This window comes from Lactuca sativa, chromosome 3 (genome assembly GCF_002870075.4).
Source record: "Lactuca sativa cultivar Salinas chromosome 3, Lsat_Salinas_v11, whole genome shotgun sequence".
NCBI lineage: Eukaryota > Viridiplantae > Streptophyta > Magnoliopsida > Asterales > Asteraceae > Lactuca > Lactuca sativa.
In genome coordinates this window covers 233,850,485-233,871,477 of record NC_056625.2, presented here as the reverse complement: position 1 = coordinate 233,871,477, position 20,993 = coordinate 233,850,485, and positions in this window count along the sequence as shown.

Below are 20,993 nucleotides of genomic sequence, written 5' to 3'. Positions count from 1 at the left end.
TTGAATAGTACTCGCAAGAAGAAAACGGGCATGGGGAAAAAACGAATGGAGCCTTCAATTTCATTAAACACATGGACCATTGCATTACAAAGTTTCAATTCGATTTTTCAAAAAAACTCCCTACACTTTCATGATTTAATTACTAACAATCATAATCCAATTAGTTTGGCAATCTAAGTTTCTTTTTATGACAATTTAGCCCCCCAACCTTAATTACACCAATAAAAAGAACTATATTTTAACCTATTTTCCACAAAACCAATTAATTAAATTATATACCCCTTCAATTTAAATTAATTCTTTTAGTTATTAAATATTATCTTTTTTTATTTGATTTCTTCCATTTTAACCCTATAAAGCTAATATATATATATATATATATATATATATATATATATATATATATATATATATATATATATCTTCGAGTAACTGAACGTTAACGTCATTGACGGAAGGATTTTCGCGTCGTTACACCCTCCGCATTAGCATCGGTACAATAAATGTCAGGAAATATTTCCTAGATGAAGAGGTTGTAGATCAATAAATGATAAGTCCATAGCATAAACCTCATGATCCACATCCGACTCATCAGGGATGTCTTTAGTTTTTAGTTCTTCTTTAGCAGAATCACTGGTCGGAGTGTTTTCAATTAAATTCTCCCCTTTTTGGAATCATCAGTTTAAGAGGGAGGCACCAGATTAAGTGAAAGATATTGATTATCATCAATAGAGATTAGAGGAGGACTGCTTGGTGGTGGTGGATTTGATGGAGGAGGCAACATGGATGTAGAATTTCCGCCAGAAGAAGGAGCACATTTAGAAACAGGTGGCGGTTGTTGATCATTAGCCGGAGAAGACTGATTTCCTTCATCCTCAGTTTCAATGTGAGCGCTTGTAACAATAAACTTGATCTCAGCGACATCCATTTCGATTGTGGAAAGACTCTGATTCATGTGGGAGGTCAATTAAACAAGAGAGTTCCGTTTTGAGAGCTTGTTCACTTGAAAATCTTTGAATTCTACAAGTAACTATCTAGTTGAGGTTGCTCCTCTGAACAGTTGCTCGAGTGGAAAGAACTTGTTGAATAGCAGAGCACAGTTTAGTCTGAGCTGATGATGGATGATCACACTCTACTTCATGAGCATTATGGGTACAAAATAGTGATATTCGAACATGATCAGGAGGTGAATTACCTCGACCATGATCTGTGGCAGCGTCATCATTGTGTTGAGGTGGAGGAATGTCACACACCAAAAACAAGAACGGTGGAAACGTTTTGGAGCGGAGGACATCATGTAAGTATCACAACAATGCAAAGTAGTAAACAAGCAACAACATCATCCATTGCATTAATAGTATAATTTTAATTACAAGTGTGTTCTTTCATAGTATAAAACAACATAATGAATACTCAAAATAAAAGATGAGTCTTGACTGCTCCGTCTTCACAACACCTAGTCGTCGTACCCGTCTATTTGTGACCAGAGAATACAAGTTATTTGAAAGCGAGTATCATCAATAAAGCTGGTGAATTCATAAGTATTTATGTGTCTTTGATTTGTAAAACTGTAAAGAAAGACTTGCAATTGTTTGAAGAGAAGTTTGTATCAATGAACATGTTTGTAAGTAATTGTAAACGTTTGAAAACCCTAGAAAATCCCATATTTCCTACTAGTATAAAAAGTAGTCTTCTATCAAGACCTGGCTGTTTTGAAAGTAGCATTCTACCAAGACCCGACTGTTTTAAAAGTATGCATCACTGTAAATGTGACAGTTTTTCCTTTGTATAACTATTATTATTATAAAACTATCGTCTACCTCATCGTTTTTGTCCATGTGTCACAATATAAAGGTAATAAGGAAAATAGTCTATCAAATATATTCTACCTCGTCGTTCATGTGAATGTGTCACAAAGTAAAGGTAAGAAGGAAAATAATATAATAACTAAAATTGTATCCTTTTGTACTAGGATATTCATGGCGTGGTAACTCGCCGAACAGTACAACCGTAGACACCCGTCGATGAGCATTTTCCCTACTGTAGCTAACAGCCTTGGAAGTGGAATGGTAAGTCCCAAAACGTATGTAATAGATTATATGTAATAGTATCTATGTAAACGTATATATGTAAATGTATCTATGTAAACGTATCTATGTAAATGTATCTATGTAAACGTATCTCCTGTAATTGTATGTCTCGTATTTGTATGTAATCGTATCTCTTCATATAGTATGTAATGTATTAGTATAGACTCATGAATGAACTGACTCTTGTGTGATTCATTGTACTTGCAATAATAAGTAGTATCTCCTAACTATACCTATTATAGTTACTAGTAATGTACGTGTATAACCGAAGTATGCCTTTACTACCCAAAGGTACTGAGCTGACTAATGGAACTTTTATGTCTATATATGTATACATGATATATAACTAATATTTAGACAACATTCGGATGAAAAACTGATGCCCTAAGGCCACATCCCAACGAGGAAAATGAAATAAAGCGAGCTAACCGTCCTAAGTCCTTTAAACATTACTTATATAACTATACATATATAGGCATGCATTTGACAATATAAAAGTATAAAAGAAGTTTTGTAAAACCTTTGAAAAGTTTAATAACTAAGAAATGATGACTTGATGTCAGTTTGTAAACGATTTGAAAGCAGTTTGTTTGATAATAACAGTTTTAAGCATAAGAAAACCTTTGTTTGAAACACAATTGTAACAAAGTTTGAAAGGAAACATACAGTATGTAAGACAGTTTGATAAAGAGTTTTAATGTGTAGAAACGTTTAAGAAAATCATTTGAAGTAATATGTTTGGTAAAACAGCTAAAAGTGTAGTAAATCCATTTGTATGCTAGTTATTAATCACATGTGATTGATGTACTAACTAGCATGATTCAACTTGTATTCCCCCCCCCTATAAAAGCATTTATAAACATTTAGAAACATTTAAAGGTTAATTAAGGGGTATGAAATCACCTGCAGTGAGTGGATCGTATGGAAGTGTCGGACAAGTGCTTGGTGTTAAGTGAAGACTTAAACACACACAATGATCCTAATAACATATAAAGACATATGTATACATACAATTAGTGATTGTAACACTAATTAAATAGGTATAAACATCCTAATGTGAGGAAAACACTTTAATCAAAGTGCTAGGAGGCCATTGGGTTGCAACAAAGGATTACAAGGCATCGTATTTGAGTTTATGGTCCATGGACCATACTTATTGGAGTTTACGGCCCAGGGGAGTTTACTCCTGACCTTAAACTCTCTAATGGGGCTCTATTTGAGGCTTAAAGGTAAGGAGTCTTAAGTGGTTAAGTGTTCCAAGGCTTAAACAAGAGGCTAGGTGAGTTTAAGGTCCAAGAATGACCTTAACTTGAGTTTACGGCCTGGGGACCACTTCCCCATGAGTTTACGGCCGTAAACTCATGGTGTGAAATACCAATTCGCTTTTTGAATTCCCTAGTTCAATGGTGGTTGGTTCAATGCTAAGCTCTAGTCAATTGGAAGGGGGAAAGGGCATCATTGCACCCTTATAGGGAGTTTACGGACTTAGGAGATCCTTGGCCGTAAACTCTCATTCAACCATTGATCCTTGATGATTATAAGCTCTAAACATGTTAAACCTAGTGTACGACTTAGAACAAGAGTACTTACGATCTAGGAGCTTGAATGGTCGGTTTTGGCCAAGAACACTAGTGTGTGTTCTTGGTGTTCTTGGTGAAACTTGAAGATCTACAAAATGGAATGATTTCACGGATGAAACCATGTAAGATCACTAGTTCATGTAAGATATCAACTAATTAGGACAAGAAGCTTACGAGTTTTGAAGATCAGGGACGAAGATCGGGATGGTACTTGAGAGGATTTCAGCCAACGAAGTGAAAGATTGGAACAAATGGCCAAAATATCAACATATAGGAGGAATTTACGGCCCACATGGAGTTTATGGTCGTAAACTCCCATGTGGTGGCCGTGAACTCCTTGTTAAGGTTATCTAGACTTGTTCTTTGTACTATAGATCCAGTAGATAAACTCCGACACTTATCCCTTAAGTGTACAAGGCTCAGAACGCTTAAATAAACTCCAAATTGTGCTAAATGATAGCAGGAATGAGTTTGACTTTCAATGAAGTGTTAGACTGAACAGGATGGAAAATTTCGGGTTTTCACATCATCCCTCTGGTAGAGGGAATTTCGTCTCGAAATTAGAATTTAGGTAAAGGAGTAGATGTGAATAATCGAGTCAAGAGGTGGGGATACTTACTAATCGATTGAATCCTCGCGCTCCCAAGAGAATTCAGGTCCTCGGTTGGCATTCCATTGAACCTTCATTAATGGTAAGCGAGTTTGCTTCGTTCACTTGAACTCTCGGTCCATGGTCACTATGGTTCTTCCACGAAGGTGAGGCTCTTGTTGAACTCGATCTCGTCGAGTGGGATTACAAGAGTCCTGACGGAAAGGTACTTTTTCAAGTTCGAGACGTGGATGGTAAAATGTACGTTACTGAGTTTGCGAGTAAGTTGAATTTGTGAGTTACAGGGCCGATTCTGGCAAGAATCTCGGAGGTCCTAACTATCTTGGATTTAGCTTTTCATGCTTTTTGAAGCGTATCAAGCCTTCCCAGGTGAGATTTCCCAAAAGAGTATGGTCTCTCACTTGGGATTCCAAAGGTTTCTTTCTCTTGCTTCTCTTCCCAGTCAAGGGTCACTCCCTTCTGGGTCAAAGTCGTAAGAGGTTCCGTAATTCGTGAGGAGTTCTAAATGAACTATGACAGTAGGTCAGCGAGACCTAGAATTTGGCGAATTCCTGTCGGCGTCTTCGGTGTTGACAAATTCTCAACGGTTTTGATTTTGGAAGGGTCCTTTAGAATTCCCACATCACTAAAAATGTGCCTTAGGAATTCAACTCTTCAATTCAAAAACTCATATTTAGAGAACTTCGCGTAAAGCTTCTCTGATCGTAATGTTTCCATGGTTTGTTTTAGATGCTCTTTATGATTACCTTCTTACTACGAGAGTAGATAAGTAGTTCATTTACAAGGAAAATGACGAACTGATCCAAGTAAGAATGGTGTACCTTATTCATTAAGATCATGAATACTACGGGCGCTTTGGTCTTACCCGAGGGGTATCACTACAGACTCGTAGCATCCGCATCAAGTTTGGAAGATTGTCCTCGAGAAATCCTTCTCTAACACTCGCAACTGGTGATACTCGGATCTCAGGTTCATTTCTGAAAAGTAATTTGTTCCTTGCGGTTGGTCCACCAATTCTTCTATGCGAGGCAGAGGGTAATGATTTCTAATGGAAATCTTGTCGAGATCTCTGTTAGTCGATGCTCCTACGAAACAATCCGTCTACCTTCTTGAAGAATAATATCGGAGCTCTCCAGGGCGAGGAGCTTGGTCTTTCAATTCCATTGCTGAGTAGTTCGTTAAGTTTGACCTGGCAGTTCTTGCATCTCCGTAGGTGTTAGACTGAAGGGCGATCTGGTTAGAGGAGTCGTATTGGGTTCTAAGTTTGTTCGCATGGCGATGCGATTACTTGTAGTCTTGGGCAGTCTCCGTCCTGAAGTTCACATTAGAATTCGTACATGGTTCATCAATCACAATCTCGTGTATACGAGCCGTCTATAATTAAGATTGAAAAGGTAGTCGAATAAATGATTCTTCTTTAAGCTCACATCCCAACGAGGAAAAGAAGTTAAAGTGGAATCATCAATTCTAAACTTGTAGAACCTTGATTATATACCACCCCTGTGTATACATTCTTTAGCGATAAATTAACCGTACGAGTCTTTGGATTGAACTTGACGTACTGTACGAGTGGTACTTCGGGGAGGTTTGCTGTGGTTTCTTCGGAAATGATAAAAAACATGAGGTACTCTATGCATGAGTACTTCGAAGTTTTGGAATGATGGTTTCGCTAGCAAGGCAATTTCAGAGAAAGAGATTTACGCATGGAACTGGTATTGTGAGGATTGAATTGACTCAAGTCGTATGATAATTTCGGACTCACTTGGAAATAAAGGCATTAGACTTGATTATAAAGGCGTTACAGACAAAACACAACAGTGCAACTTTTAACAGAGTTACAATACTTTAGATTAACTACAAGACTATTGCTGCGAACAAGGTATACTACAAAAGATAAGTATACGCAGCACGAGGGTCCCTTAACTGACGGGATCTCACAAAAGATAAGACTCGAGTTGCACTAGTTTTAAACAGTTTAAGAGATTGTGACAACCGTCAATTTCCGGTCAATTCAAAGTCAACTAAAGTCAACAAGTCAAACCAGTCAACTCAATTAACCCTTGTGTACTAGGGTTTACGTTGTGTTATTTTCGTACAAATCGTTATTCTAATGAGAAATCATAAATTGAAAAGTTTGTATATCTAGATTTCATTAACCTAAAACTGTGGTAAATATCGAACCAAACCGATAAAACAATGTTGCATACTCATTGGGAGTGTGTAGATCCTTAAACATGCCTTAGTGGGGCTTACGGATCTTGCTTTGCGAAGCCGGACACTCACAAATGTCACACACGAAACCTCTCTCAATCGTTTTCACTCTATCTCTCTTTATCGAGAATCTCTCCCAAATCTCTCCAAGAATGAGGAATCTCTCCAAAATCTCTCTCTATATGAGAAATCTCTCCAAGTATGTGAAATCTCTCCTAAATCTCTCCATGTATGTCAAATCTCTCCCAAATCTCTCCAAGAATGAGGAATCTCTCCTAAATTTCTCTCCATATGAGAAACCTCTCCAAGTATGTCAAATCTCTCCCAGAATGAGGAATCTCTCCCAAATCTCTCTCCATAGGAGAAATCTCTCCAAGTATGTGAAATCTCTCCCAAATCTCTCTACGTATGTCAAATCTCTCCCAAATCTCTCTTTGTATGAGAAATCTCTCCAAGAATGTGAAATCTCTCCCAAATCTCTCTCAAAAGTTCCTTAAACTTTTTGTAGTCTTTCAGGCCATCCCGACCCTTAACCAGGTCAAAAACCGCTTAAAACGGGGCAAAAACGGATAAAAAAGACTTAAGGACCCGAAACCCCTCTTAAGGACCCGAAACCCCTCTTAGGAACCGAACTTGTCAGAATCGAAGGTGTCAGAAGCGAAGGCATCAGAAGTGAACTTGTCAGAAGCGAACTTGTCAGAAGCGAAGGTGTCAGAAGCAAAGGCATCAGAAGCGCAGGCATCAGAAGCGAAGGCATCTATCTCGGACCGAACCCTCTCAAGAACCGAAGGTCCTTTCGGACCGAACCTCGGCCTAGGACCGAGAGGCCTCATAGGAAGCTCTTTTTCACCCGGTTTTCGACTAGTTTTGCGTTTTAGGCCCGTTTATAATTGTTTTAACGCGGTATTTTCATCCAAAACTTTACTTTAACATATAAGGTCCCATATTTATTAATTAATCACGTTTTTGGGGATAAATCGTATCCAAGAAGAGTGGGTGAAGTACAAGAGGTAGAGTGTTGACTTTTCTTTAGTTTATGACACAAGCAACCACCCACACTCACTCCATGACCAGCCACACTCCTTCTATCATACCTAGGTCATGTCAAAGTACTTTGTCATGATTTCCAGCCATTTCCCACGTTCTTAGAGATGGAACCTCCATCCTCTCTCCTCACACTTCATTCATTCTCTCATTTTCCACCAAAAGATCAAACACTTTTCTCTCAAACTTTAACTCTCTATTTCGAGACTCCAAGACTGATCATCAAGCTTTATTATACTCTTGGTAAGTATAATTCATCCTCCTTGTGATTATTACACTTCATTCTACTCCAATCATTGATTGCTTACACAAACTCCATCACTTTGACGTTAGATTCTCGAAAATCTTCAAGGCATCTTCAAGTGTTATTGAGTTGAACACTTCCTTTCTCCAACATTCATCTACTAAAATCACATAAGGTGAGTTCATACCCCTATATTTTCATGTTTTCTTAAGTTTTTAGGGGGGGGGGGGGGGGGAATACAAGTGAAAACACCAAGAACATAACTAAACTTTTCTAACAGCCTTCATCAGAAAAGTTGGACTCCATTCACGGACTGTTTTAGACAACCTAAACATTTTAGTTTTCAAAACTGTTTTAGATGCAAGTAGTTCCAGTTCATAGATTTAAAATGACTACTTGCACATCTCCATACAATTTTTCTACAATTTATGGTGATTTTTACAAAACTGCCTATCATTTCAAACATCAATCAGGACCAGTCTGTGATTATTGACTTTTTCACACAAGTTGGAGGTCATTAAATGTAGATGTATGTTGTAAAAGTCGAATAGTGTGTATTGTAATGATTCGCATTTGTATGTTATTTTACTAAGTCAATTTCGTATGCGAAGTGTCAATGTATAGACTTAGTATATTTTTTGTATGTTCCCTATAAATAGGGACTTAGGCTTGAAGTAGAGACACAATGTCGAAACACAAATGCTGTCTTCAGCTTATTCTGTAATCAGTCTTAATGAAAATGAGATCTGATTAATATTTACTCCGTATGTTCATCATCTTTCATCATTCAAATCTATCGTTTCTTTTCCTAATTCTCGTTAACAATTCTCTTCAATTGGTATCAAAGCGGGTTTCAAACTGCTTAGATCTGATTTTCGTATAAGAATTATTTGCTTTTTGAGTTGAAAAATTAACTCAAAATTTTCCGCGCATTTTTGGTTTTGAAAATCACTTTTGATCTTCAGATTTGAATCGATTCTATATTTGAATTGTTAAGTCGAGTAATCGATTAGTGATTTTTGATCAATTCATTTGATCGAATTCTGAAATTCATCAAGTTTTCAAGTTTTCAGATATTTTCTGTGTTCATCAATGGCGAATTTCAATATGAATACAATGACTTCTTTCTCTCACTTGCTTGGTTCCTCAACCAAAATTCCGATGTTGATTCCAGAATACTATGATTAGTGGGTTGATAGAATGGAAGATTACTTAAATGGAATTGATGAAGAACTTTGGAATTGTATCGATAGAATAGTACAAACTCCTGCTAATGTTCAACAACTTGGATCATCCACTGCATCTCCTGATGTTGAAGAACAACGAAAATGACTGAAGAATAATGAAAAGAGGTGCATGAGGGAACTAAGAGGTGCTCTACCTCCTGTAGTTTACAATTACATTCGTAGTTGTAAAACGGCCAAAGACATCTGGAATACTTTAAAAGAAAAGTATCAAGGTAGCGAAAAGACGAAGATCAATTCTGTGAAGCAATGTCTGGTTGAACTGAAGGAATTCAGACAAGAGGATGCAGAAACTCTCGAAAGTTACTATGATCTTCTGAATGAGCTGATGTTTCGATGCAATAGGTATGGTATCACTAGATCTATCATGTAATTCAATTTAACTTTCATTATGGGTCTTCGCAAGGAATGGCGAAGTGTGAGCATGATGATTAAGAATCAACAAAGTTTTGATACAACAAAATTGAATGATCTCTACAATCAACTGAAAACACATGAATGTGAGGTCTCAGAAATGTATGAAGAATCAAAACTAGCGATTGGTGGTCCTTTGGCTCTTGTTTCAAAGGTATCAGAAAATGATGAAAAAGATGGTTCAGATGAAGAAGGATTTTTAATGAACTCTGATGATGAAGCTGTTGCATTCTATTCAAACAACAGAGTTAAAAAGTTTTTCAAAAAGCCTTTTAATCCAAAAGGAAAGATTAATGATGCGAAAAATGTTGTCACAAGGACTGGAGGGGATGAGAGGAAGAAAATGGAGAAAATTGATGAAAAACAGAAAAATGCGAATGAAGAGAAAAAGTTGAAAGGTGATTCAGGAATTTATTGTCATTATTGCAATGGTGCGAATCATTTCGCAGCTGACTGCATGTTGCGAAAGAAAGAAGAGAAGAAAGAAAAAGTCAAAGATGAAGCATACTACTCCGAGAAGATTGAAGAATTACGTGCTAAGACCAAGGGAGTGTCATTAGTTGCTAAGGGAGAAACTGATGAAGAAGAAAGTGGAACTTATCAGATCTGGTCTTCTAGATCTGATGATGAGGAAATGAGGCATCCCACACATGGAGCAATGTTCGCAAGTTTTGAGGATTGCGAAGAGAACATTTCAGGAAGATGTTTTGTGTCTAAATCCACTGACAAATCACCCATGACAACCAAGGTACGTGCAATTCTTGAATCTTTTAATATTCCTTTATCTGCATATGATGCTGAAATTGTTTCATTTGATGATACTGTGGCTTATTTTGATTCTGTTATTGTGTCTGCTAGTAATGAAGCTAAGAAATTAAATGTGCAACTTAGTGAGACACGAAGAGAATTAGAAATAAAGAAGAGCAGAGTTGAGAAATTGGAATTGCAAGTCAAAAATATAGATTGTGATAGGAATAATCTTACAAATGATGTTAGGTTATTACTAGCACAAAGAAAAATATATTGTAATTCTACAAAACGACTATATGCAAAATTAACAGCTTTACATCATTCTTCTGATATTAGCAAAGAACAACATAGGAAACTTTTACCTTTTCTTGAGTATGAACGTGAAAAAGTTGATGTTGTTTCTTATGATTGCGAAAGCACAATTGCTCAATTTGACAAAATACCTGATGATAGATATTCTTATGGTATTGTCAAAATTGATGAATTTCTGAATGCTGATGAGTTGGTTAACATTGTCAATGAAAGTTTGACAAAGAGTGAACAAGTGAAAATCATAAAGAAAACTGAAAATTCAACTCTTGACTCACAATTGAATTATGCTGATATTGACGAAAATTCTGATAATGTAAGTGAAATCAGTGAGATAGAAGAGGAAGAAGAGGTTGATTGTTCTCAATTGTCAATCATTAATATCACATCTAAGATCAAAGGTAAAGAAATAATAGTTGATTCAATAGTAGAGGATGAAATTGATAAACCTTCTACTTCGCAACATTGTAAGTTTGATAATGTGGAAGTTGAAAGCTGGAAATCTGATGACACAGATGTAAATAAAGAAGAAAAGAAAGTTTTAAATGAAACACCTCAAAGGGTTGTAGTTGATCAAGTGTTTGAAAATACAACAGAATTTGACAAAATTTTAAATGATAAAGGCGCACATTATTTGGAAACCAACACTGTGGTATATCCAAATTTTGTATGTACTGATAAAATCATTTTTCCAAATCAAGTTTTTGTCACTACTGGAAATGCTGAGAAAGTTCATCCTGATTTCAATAAAATAATTGAAAAAGATAATCAAAAGTCCACGACTGAAGGTTTTTTCGCAAATCAAAACACAGAAGAAAACAATTTAACCCAAAATCCTTATGTGTTTCAAAAACAAAAATCAACACAAAAATGGGTGGTTAAAGGTGAAAAATCAAACAAAATTTTTGAAAAAGTTGAAAACCCAAAGGTTGAAGTGAAACTAAATTCTCATGAATTCAAATTGATGGTTGGAAACTATTCAACAGAAAATAATGTTTCAAAAAGAAAAGCAAGAAAAGCAATATTCTGGCAAGTTGTGTCTAATGAAAAATCAAGAGATGAAAAAGAAAAAAATTTCAAAAACATCATCAAGTTTTCATAAACAAATAAACTTTGTTGACAAGGTTCCATATATTCGCAAATATGACAACAATCGAAAATTTGAGAATTCGCAAAAATTTGCAAATAATCAAAAATTTCAAAATGTTGGCAAATTCACGAATGCTTCATCAAGTTTGAAGAACTCAACTCAAGCCAAAATGAAATTTTCACCAAAACAACCAAATTTTCCAAATCCTTCAATATCAAAACCAACCAAAGTTTCATACACAAAAGGAAAATCTGATGTAAGTACAATTAATCATTGGTTTGAAGGGAAAGGAAAGAAATATCAAAGTGGGAAGTTTTCAGAAGAACAAATCAAAAGTGCATTTGATAAGTTCACAAATAATTCTTCAATTGCTAGTGCATCATCTCATAATTCGCAAGTTCCAGTTCAAAAATGGAAACCAGTTATCAAAAATGCGAATGTTGTGAAGGATTAGATTACAATTAATGGAAATCCAAAATTATTGAATGACTATATTTCAAAATCTAGAACTGATGATGTTGATATAATGGATTCTGTTACAAACAAAGTGAAAACATGGTTTTTAAATTCCAAAAATTTGTTTCATTCTACTAATGGTGAACCCAAAATGTCTTGGGTTCCTAAATTTTTCCAATAAATGCAGATGATATGTGACGAGCAATATGATATGAAATGGTACATTGATAGTGGTTGCTCTCGTCATATGACTGGAAGAAAGGAAAATTTGCGAGATTACAGAAGTTTGGAAAATGCTGGAGTAGTCAAATTTGGAAATAATCACAAGTGTCAAGTGAAAGGATATGGGAAAGTCACAAATGGAAACTTCACAGTAAACAGAGTGGCCTATGTTGAAGGACTTCAACATAATTTGATAAGTGTGTCACAACTTGTTGTAGGTACTGGAAATCAAGTGGTATTTAATGAAGAAGGAAGTATCATTTCAAATGCAAAGACGAATGAAATACTTCTAAAATCCAAAAGACATGATGATATGTTTACACTGGACATCAAACCGATTGTGGGAAAACCAGCTGTGTGTTTATTATCAAAAGCATCCAATGATCTTAGCTGGCTTTGGCATAGAAGATTGTCACATTTGAACTTTCGAAATATAAATAAACTTGTAACTGAAGATTTAGTTCGTGGGTTACCAGTACTAAAATTTGACAATGATTCTTTGTGTGCAGCTTGCGAACAAGGAAAAAAACATCGAAAGGGTCATCCGATTGTGATAGATCCAAAAATAGTTGATCCATTGGAACTTCTTCATATTGATCTATGTGGACCATCAACTGTAGCAGCAATAAACAAAAAGCGGTATATTTTAGTTGTTGTAGATGATTTCTCTAGATTCACGTGAGTATTTTTTCTCAGGTTGAAATCTGACGTTGCTCAGACGATGATTGATTTTATCAAAAAGATTGAAATTAGTCTGAAGAAGAATGTACGAAAAATAAAAAGTGATAATGGTTCTGAGTTTAAAAATCAAACTCTTGACATTTTTCTCACAAGCAAAGGCATTTCGCATAATTTTTCATCACCATATACGCCACAACAAAATGGTGTCGTTGAAAGAAGAAATCGATCTCTATGCAAAGCTGCCAGAACCATGTTAACATATGCGAATCTACCTCAATATCTTTGGGCAGAAGCTGTGTCAACAGCATGTTTTACTCAGAATCGATCATACATTCATCGAAGATTTAATGTTACTCCATATGAAATCATAAATAATCGGAAACCTAATGTAAAATTCTTTCATGTTTTTGGTTGCAGGTGCTTTATCATGAACCTCAAAGATAATTTGTCCAAATTTCAAGCTAAAGCTGATGAAGGCATTTTCTTAGGATATTTGCAGAATTCAGTTGCATACAGAGTGCTAAATAAACGAACAAGAAAAATTGAAGAAACTTTCAATTTAACATTTAATGATTACTATCTTAAACAAATTGATAGTAAATTCAATAATAAACCAATACTTGTGGATTCAAATACTCAAATTGATAATTCTGAAATCAATGATTTTGATTATGATTTAATTTTTGGAATTCCTGACAGGGCAATTGATGCATAAAATAATGCTCCTGATAATCAAACATCAGAATCCTCAAAACATACTAATGAATCAACGATAACTTGTGAAAGCACAACAGAAGTTAGTAGGGAACAAGAACATCAAGTTGAGGGGGAGCCTTCGCAGAATCAACAAAAACATCAAGTTGAGGGGGAGCCTTCGCAAAATCAACAAGAACATCAAATTGAGGGGGAGCATTCGCAAAATCAACAAGAATATCATTTTGAGGGAGAATATCAAGATACAGATCATGTTGAGGGGGAGCATGATGAAACAGAGACAATTAATCTTAATACACATGAAGAATTTTATGAAGTTAATGATAACTTTTCGGTTGCAGGATCTGAAAATGAAGATATGTATGAAGATGCACCATTAGAATTTGATCCAAATTTTCCACCACTCGAGAAATGGACAAGAAATCATCCAAAAGAACAGGTAATTGGTAATCCACAAGAAGGTGTGTTGACTAGAGCTCAAATTCGTGCGAAAAATGAGGTATTGAATGCAAACCAAGAACTTTGTATGTTTAATGTTTTTATTTCGAAAATAGGGCCCAAAACTGTAAAGAATGCTATGGAACACTCAGATTGGGTTGTTGCTATGCAATCTGAATTGGCAGAATTTAAACAAAACAAGGTTTGGAGATTAGTTTCTAAACCTTCTGATGTTTCAATTGTTGGATTAAAATGGATTTTTAAGAACAAAACCGACAAAGATGGCAATATTATTCGAAATAAAGCAAGGCTAGTGGTTAAAGGTTATTCGCAACAAGAAGGTATTGACTATGAAGAAACATTTGCACCTGTTGCAAGACTTGAAGCAGTTCGCATATTTTTAGCCTATGCAGCTCACAAAGACTTTGATGTTTATCAAATGGATGTTAAATGTGCATTCTTAAATGGAAAACTCGAAGAAACAGTGTATGTTGAACAACCACCAGGATTTGTAAACAATGAGCATCCTGATCATGTGTATGTCCTTGACAAAGTTGTATATGGGTTAAAACAAGCACCAAGGGCCTGGTACGCAACACTTACAAATTTCTTGAAACAATCTAAATTTAAACAAGGATCAGTTGACCCCACATTATTTCGTAAGAAAGTTGGGTGTCATCTAATGCTTGTTCAAATTTATGTTGATGATATTATCTTTGGTTCAACTGATCCAGCATTGTCAATTGAATTTGAAAATCTAATGAAAAGTCAGTTTGAAATGAGCATGATGGGAAAAATTAATAATTTTCTTGGTTTAAATATAAGACAGAACAGGGAAGGAATCTTAATCAATCAAGAAAAATATACGAAGAACTTGCTTGAAAAGTTTGGAATGCTAAATAGCACAAAGCTCAGAGTACCTATGGCAGTAGGAACAAGACTAACTCCTTCGTTAGATGCTCCTGCTGTTGATCTAACACTGTATCGTAGCATGATAGGGTCTTTATTGTACTTAACTGCAAGTAGACCTGATATTATGTTTTCGGTTTGCTGTTGTGCTAGATATCAAGCTAATCCAAGAGAACCTCATTTGACTGCAGTGAAAAATATTTTTTGCTATCTAAAGGGAACCGTTTCTTTAGGACTTTGGTATCCTGCGAAAACAGGATTTCTCATTCAAGCTTTTTCAGATTCCGATCTAGGAGGGTGTACTTTGGATAGAAAAAGTACGACTGGTGGATGTCAACTATTGGATGGAAAGTTAGTGAGCTAGCAATCAAAGAAACAGACTTGTGTGGCTATATCAACTGCTGAGGCAGAATACATATCTGCGGCTGCTTGCACTTCGCAAATTATTTGGATTCAGAGTCAACTTCGTGATTATGCAATAAACATGAAAAAGATTCCTTTGTATTGTGATTCACAAAGTGCAATTCGCATTTGTCACAATCCAGTGCAACATTCAAAGACAAAACACATTGCTCTTCGATATCATTTTATTAAAGATCATGTGGAAAATGGGAATATTGAAATTCATTTTGTCAAAACAACTGAACAACTTGCTGATATTTTTACAAAACCTCTTGATGAAAAATCATTTGTTCGAATTTTAGCAGGTTTGGGGATGATTAATGCGAATTCAATTTCACCAACACAAGAATAAAAGTTTTGTTCAGCAGATAAGCGTCAACATCATTCAGAGGTTACTGTTCATTCAGAGGCTTCGCATGGCTTCGCAACCACATATTTTCGCATTTGAGCTCATAATCACTATGGTAAGGTTTACACATAATTTTGTTCTTTTTGAAAAATTAAAAATACAAAAAGATTTTATTTTGTTTGTTCTTTAATTTTGAAAAATCAGAAATACAAAAAGATTTTATTTTGTTTGTTCTTTAATTTTGAAAAATCAAAAATACAAAAAGATTGTTTGTTCTTTAATTTTGAAAAATTAAAAATACAAAAAGATTTTATTTTGTTTGTTCTTTAAGTTTGAAAAATTCAAAAATCACAAAAATATTTTTTGTTTTCTTTGTTCTTTAAACTGTGTGTGTTGAGAATCTAATACAGGGCTACAATGTGAAAAGGTCATACATATATGTTTCTGTAGGAAGGTATTAAATTTCTTTTACAAACTAGTTAGGATGTCCCTAGAAGCATGCTGCTGTATGTAGACCAAAAGCCTCAACATGACTCTATGTGTGACAAGAAAGCCTTAATGAAATTATCTCAAGAAAATTTCTTCCCAAAAAGGCTTATATTCGCATAAGTCAAAACGAGCTACCTTACTCTTCTCAAATGAGTTAAGAGTTTTCTGTATTGGTCATTATAACAGAGGTACACTTCGATTCTTAACCAATCTTTTTAAACCAAACAGTTCTTACACTCCAAATTTTTTTAAAGAGATTTGTCCTTGAGGTCTTTGATCAAACCAATCAAAACCTAGACAAATCACAACTCTGTGTTTAAGATCTAACATCATGAGTCCGTGATGAAAGTGAAACCCAAAAATCATACATCTTAAGGAATTGACGGGGAACTTTGTTCCAGATTTTTACGAAACCTTTGTTTCAGTATCAAAAATTTCGAAACTTCAAATCATATTCATTTCGCATGTGTGGTCTTGATCAAATATTTACAACCAAGAATATTTGTTACCCAACAAGATCCCAAACAAATTTTCTTTTGAATATGATTTCCGTGTAAGTTTCATTCACAAATTCTTGTCATGATAAATATTTTCACAAGCCAACTTGTCACTGACTACACTGGTCAAACAAGTAATTTCATTTACAATTCCTCACCTTATGTTAAGGCTGATATGTAATGAAATTTCAAACCAACCCAAAATGCCTTTTAAAAGAAGCCCTTTGATACTTCTTTACAAGTATTCGATTGTAATTCACGGGAAACTACACAAGCAGTTGATTATCTCTCTTGATGATTAACGAAGAAACCTTTGCCTGGGGTTTTACTACATTCATGTCAAATTAATTTTTTTTGACATCACAACATTCCAAATTGTCACAACTGGAAATTTTGTGTCATGTAATTCATACACTCAAGTCAATGTGAATCAAAAACTTAAGGACATGATTGACACCTATGATTATGACTTCAAAAACTTCAATCAAATACATTATACAAGTACTACAAATAGTCATCAAACAATTGGAAACCCTAGAAGTTCTTGTTTAGGTACACCTTGGACTAGAACTTCCTTATTGCATCCAAATGGACCAATAAGCTTCCAATTTGACTATCAAGGGCTCAGAACCCTAATTGGGCTCTAATTGGACCCACACTAATTTATTTCAACATTTTGGGCCATGTTGGGCCTAGAATGAAATGAATTGAAAGCTTTGATCCATGAATACCCTAAACTAGTTCAACAAAAATGGAAAAATCATACTATATTCTTTTATGAGAAAATTCACCCAAATTAACTCTAATATTGGGCTTAGGGGCAAAGGCCCAAATTCTTCCTTTTCCCTTTCAAATTCTCGGCCCAAGGCCCAAATCCAAGGAAGAGTTGACTTTCAAGTGACACCTCATAATTAACCAAAGGACTTCCATGCAAAATATCTCACATACCTCCATGCACATCACCTCAAAATCACTTCTCTTCTCTCCTCTCTCTCACTCTCGGCCGAAACACACACACACACCTTCACAAATCTCTCACAAATTCTCTCTAGATCACTCAAGAACATCCCTCCCTCTCCACTCAAAAATCTCGAGTTTTAGGAAGCATTAAAGAGGAAATTTCCACAAAATTCTTCATCTAAGGTAAGATTATGCTTGGATCTATGAATTAAATTCTTTGTTTTATCAAAATCCTTTCCTAATCTATGCAAAAATCGTGATCTTGCATCCTAGAACCATCTCAAACTCGAGATCTTCATCAAAGGGTGCTAAGGCCAAAAATCACTTCATCTTTCTTCCATCTTTTCCTCAAAAACCGAAAGCTTCAAACAAGGTGAGCTTCATACCCCCTATTTTCTGTTTTTATGAGTTTTGTGGGGGGGGGGGGATACAAGTGAAAGTATAGATCTATTTGTGTTTTGTATGCCTTGTATGATTTCCATGCTTACATGTATGCTTTTGTGTGCTAAAATGTTGGATCTAGCCATAAAACCCCTCAAAACCGAGATATATCTTATGTTAAATGATTTTTGCATCAAATATGTTTCTACATACAAAGTGTTTCAAGAAAAATGGCTAAGTAGTTTAGTAACAATTTTCTTTGGGCTAAAAACACAAATTTTGGGCCTAAAATGTGAAAAATACAAAATTAAGGGCCCAAATTGACATATCACGAATTCTGATGGATGAGGTGTGCCAAAACAGTTTCAATAAAACAAATTCTCGAAATTTACTCATTTAGAGGATTAAAAACATAAATTTCAAGCTTAATGGGCTAAAAAGACATTTTTGGCCCAATGAGGCCCATTATGCGAGATTTTCTGTTTTAGAGGGCCAAAACTGTATTTTTCTGTAAAACAGTGGACTATAAGTGTTTCAAGTCCTTTTTAAAGGTTTAAAATGCTTTTTAAATTTAAAAAGGACCAAAGTTGCAAAAATTTTACAATTCAAAGTTGCGAAAAAGAAGGGTTATAACCGAGAAAACTACATTTTCAGGGACTTAAACTGTTTTCATTGAAAAATATGTTGAAAAATATTAATTTCAATAATTTTTGGTGTTAAAATGTCAAGAAAATTGATTTAAGGACCAAACCGGAAAGTATTTAACTAAAGGGTTGAAAAAGTAAAGTTTACAAACAATGAGGAGCTGCAAACAGAAAACTTTCAAGGCTAATTCAATACATGCAATTTGATCAAACAATGGCACCGCGACTATCGACGAAATACAATACACTACAATACCAAAATCGTTGTAAAACGAATTGGTTCGGTCTCGAACCAATGAAAATCCGAAACTACTAACATGGCGACACTACGATACATACAAATAACGTTTGGGAACTCAACTTACATACAAGTGTGCACAGACGTCTACGCACCATCTTTGGGCCCCAAAAGTGTAAAATCTTGTTTGTTGGGCCTAGCTAGCCCAATGACCTGATCTTAAGGCCCGAAGACATTTTTTTCTACAAAGTGTTGGGTTTCACCGACTTGGCACAACGTAGAGGGACTTTCAATGGCTTGTATACCACTGGTCCCCAAGGGTCCTTTGGTATTGCTAGTAAAGTCTACATATTTTTGCGAGGCGGGTCGGGGACCCCTCGTACATATTTTATCCCCAACCGGCTAATAGAGTCATCGAGGTCTTCGTGTCCTCTTTCTCTTCGGATGTGGGACGACACGTAGTCAGGGCGGCTGGATAACGTGATTAGTACGGACGACGCCTTCGGGATCGTTAGTATAGCTATAAACTGGGCGTTTGTGTAATGCGGGTTTGTAGTAATTAATCATGCTAAAAAATAATCCAACGTCGCCTGGGAATGAGACTACTATTTTTGTAATGGTTTCAACGCAACTTAATGGAACTCAAAGGATTAGGAAAACATCGGGTTTTCCTAGGTTTCTCAATACATATCGGATTCGAAATGCATACAATTTTAACGAACAATTTTTACAAGTATAGAAACAAACAAGTATACCTATGGATCTTCACATCTTTTTGACTATACTATTTTCAGAAAATGTCGGATTTTCTGGTGATTTTTCAAACAATACGAAACATTGGATTTCAAAACACTACTTATGGACTCACCAACATTTCATATGTTGACGTTTTTCAAAATACTTGTATTCTCAGGGAACCAGTGAATCAAAGGAAATCATATTCAGTGATGGCTTGCAGTTTGTTTATGTACGAGTCGAACAATTTATTTTTGGGAATGTAATGTTTAAACAATGTATTTCATGTAAACGCTACTGGTTGTACTATATTAATGCATGGTGACGAATGTTGTTATGTTTCATATATATTCAATGTTATGGTATTCAATTGAGTCACAACAGCCCCCGGACGTTTCCGCCGCCTGGTTCGGGGGTGTGACAGGTTGGTATCAGAGCTTTGTTTATAGTGAACTAGCATGTCGAGCCACACATTGATATGCAACTATAAACCAAAAGAGGGACTAACATAACTCTGAACAAAACAAGTAAATAAAACACACTTGCTTGCATTAGAAATAAGGACCTAACGCCGAATCAAACACAATAATGCTGGCATCTCGATTAAATCGGGACTGTTCATAGTGATACCGAGGAGTGAATGTAGCCTGATCAACTACGTTCCCTCCAAAGTAAAACTAGCACACGTCTTGATAAGATCGGGACAGCTAGGGAAACCTAAAACTATACCTTTATCACCAGAAAAAGAATGTTCGCTTAGTCTGTACAATAGTTATAACACATAGAAATAATGTTAGCATATTTACGTACTCGCGCAGACAGCATGGCCGGTTTTCATCACCCTAGAGACCCCTACTTCCCTAATCAGGGAAACAACGGGTGGCTAGAGGAGGAGGAGCCTGAGGAAGAGCCTGAAGAGGAACCTGAAGAAGACCCCAAAGAGGAATCTGACGGGGAACCAGAGGCCGAAGTCGAGGGCGAGCCTGCCGACCCCGAAGAAGACGAAGAAAATTTCGAAGAAGAGCTCGATGAAAGCGAAGGGGGTGATTCGGACGCAGAGTCCAAGGTCATCAACCCCCCTTACCCGATCAGGGTGCCTGCTTATCGTGTGGGACCCACTGGACCCACCCCTCCTTGGGGCATTGATCTTTGGAGATGGAGCAGACATCAGGGACAGCGACCCCTGTTTGGCATGTCACGTGAGTTCTTTGACTTGAGGGACGGAGGACCGGCCGACCGAGCCCTACCGGTCATGGTGAGACGATTACGGGACACCGGCGACCTTGCTCAGG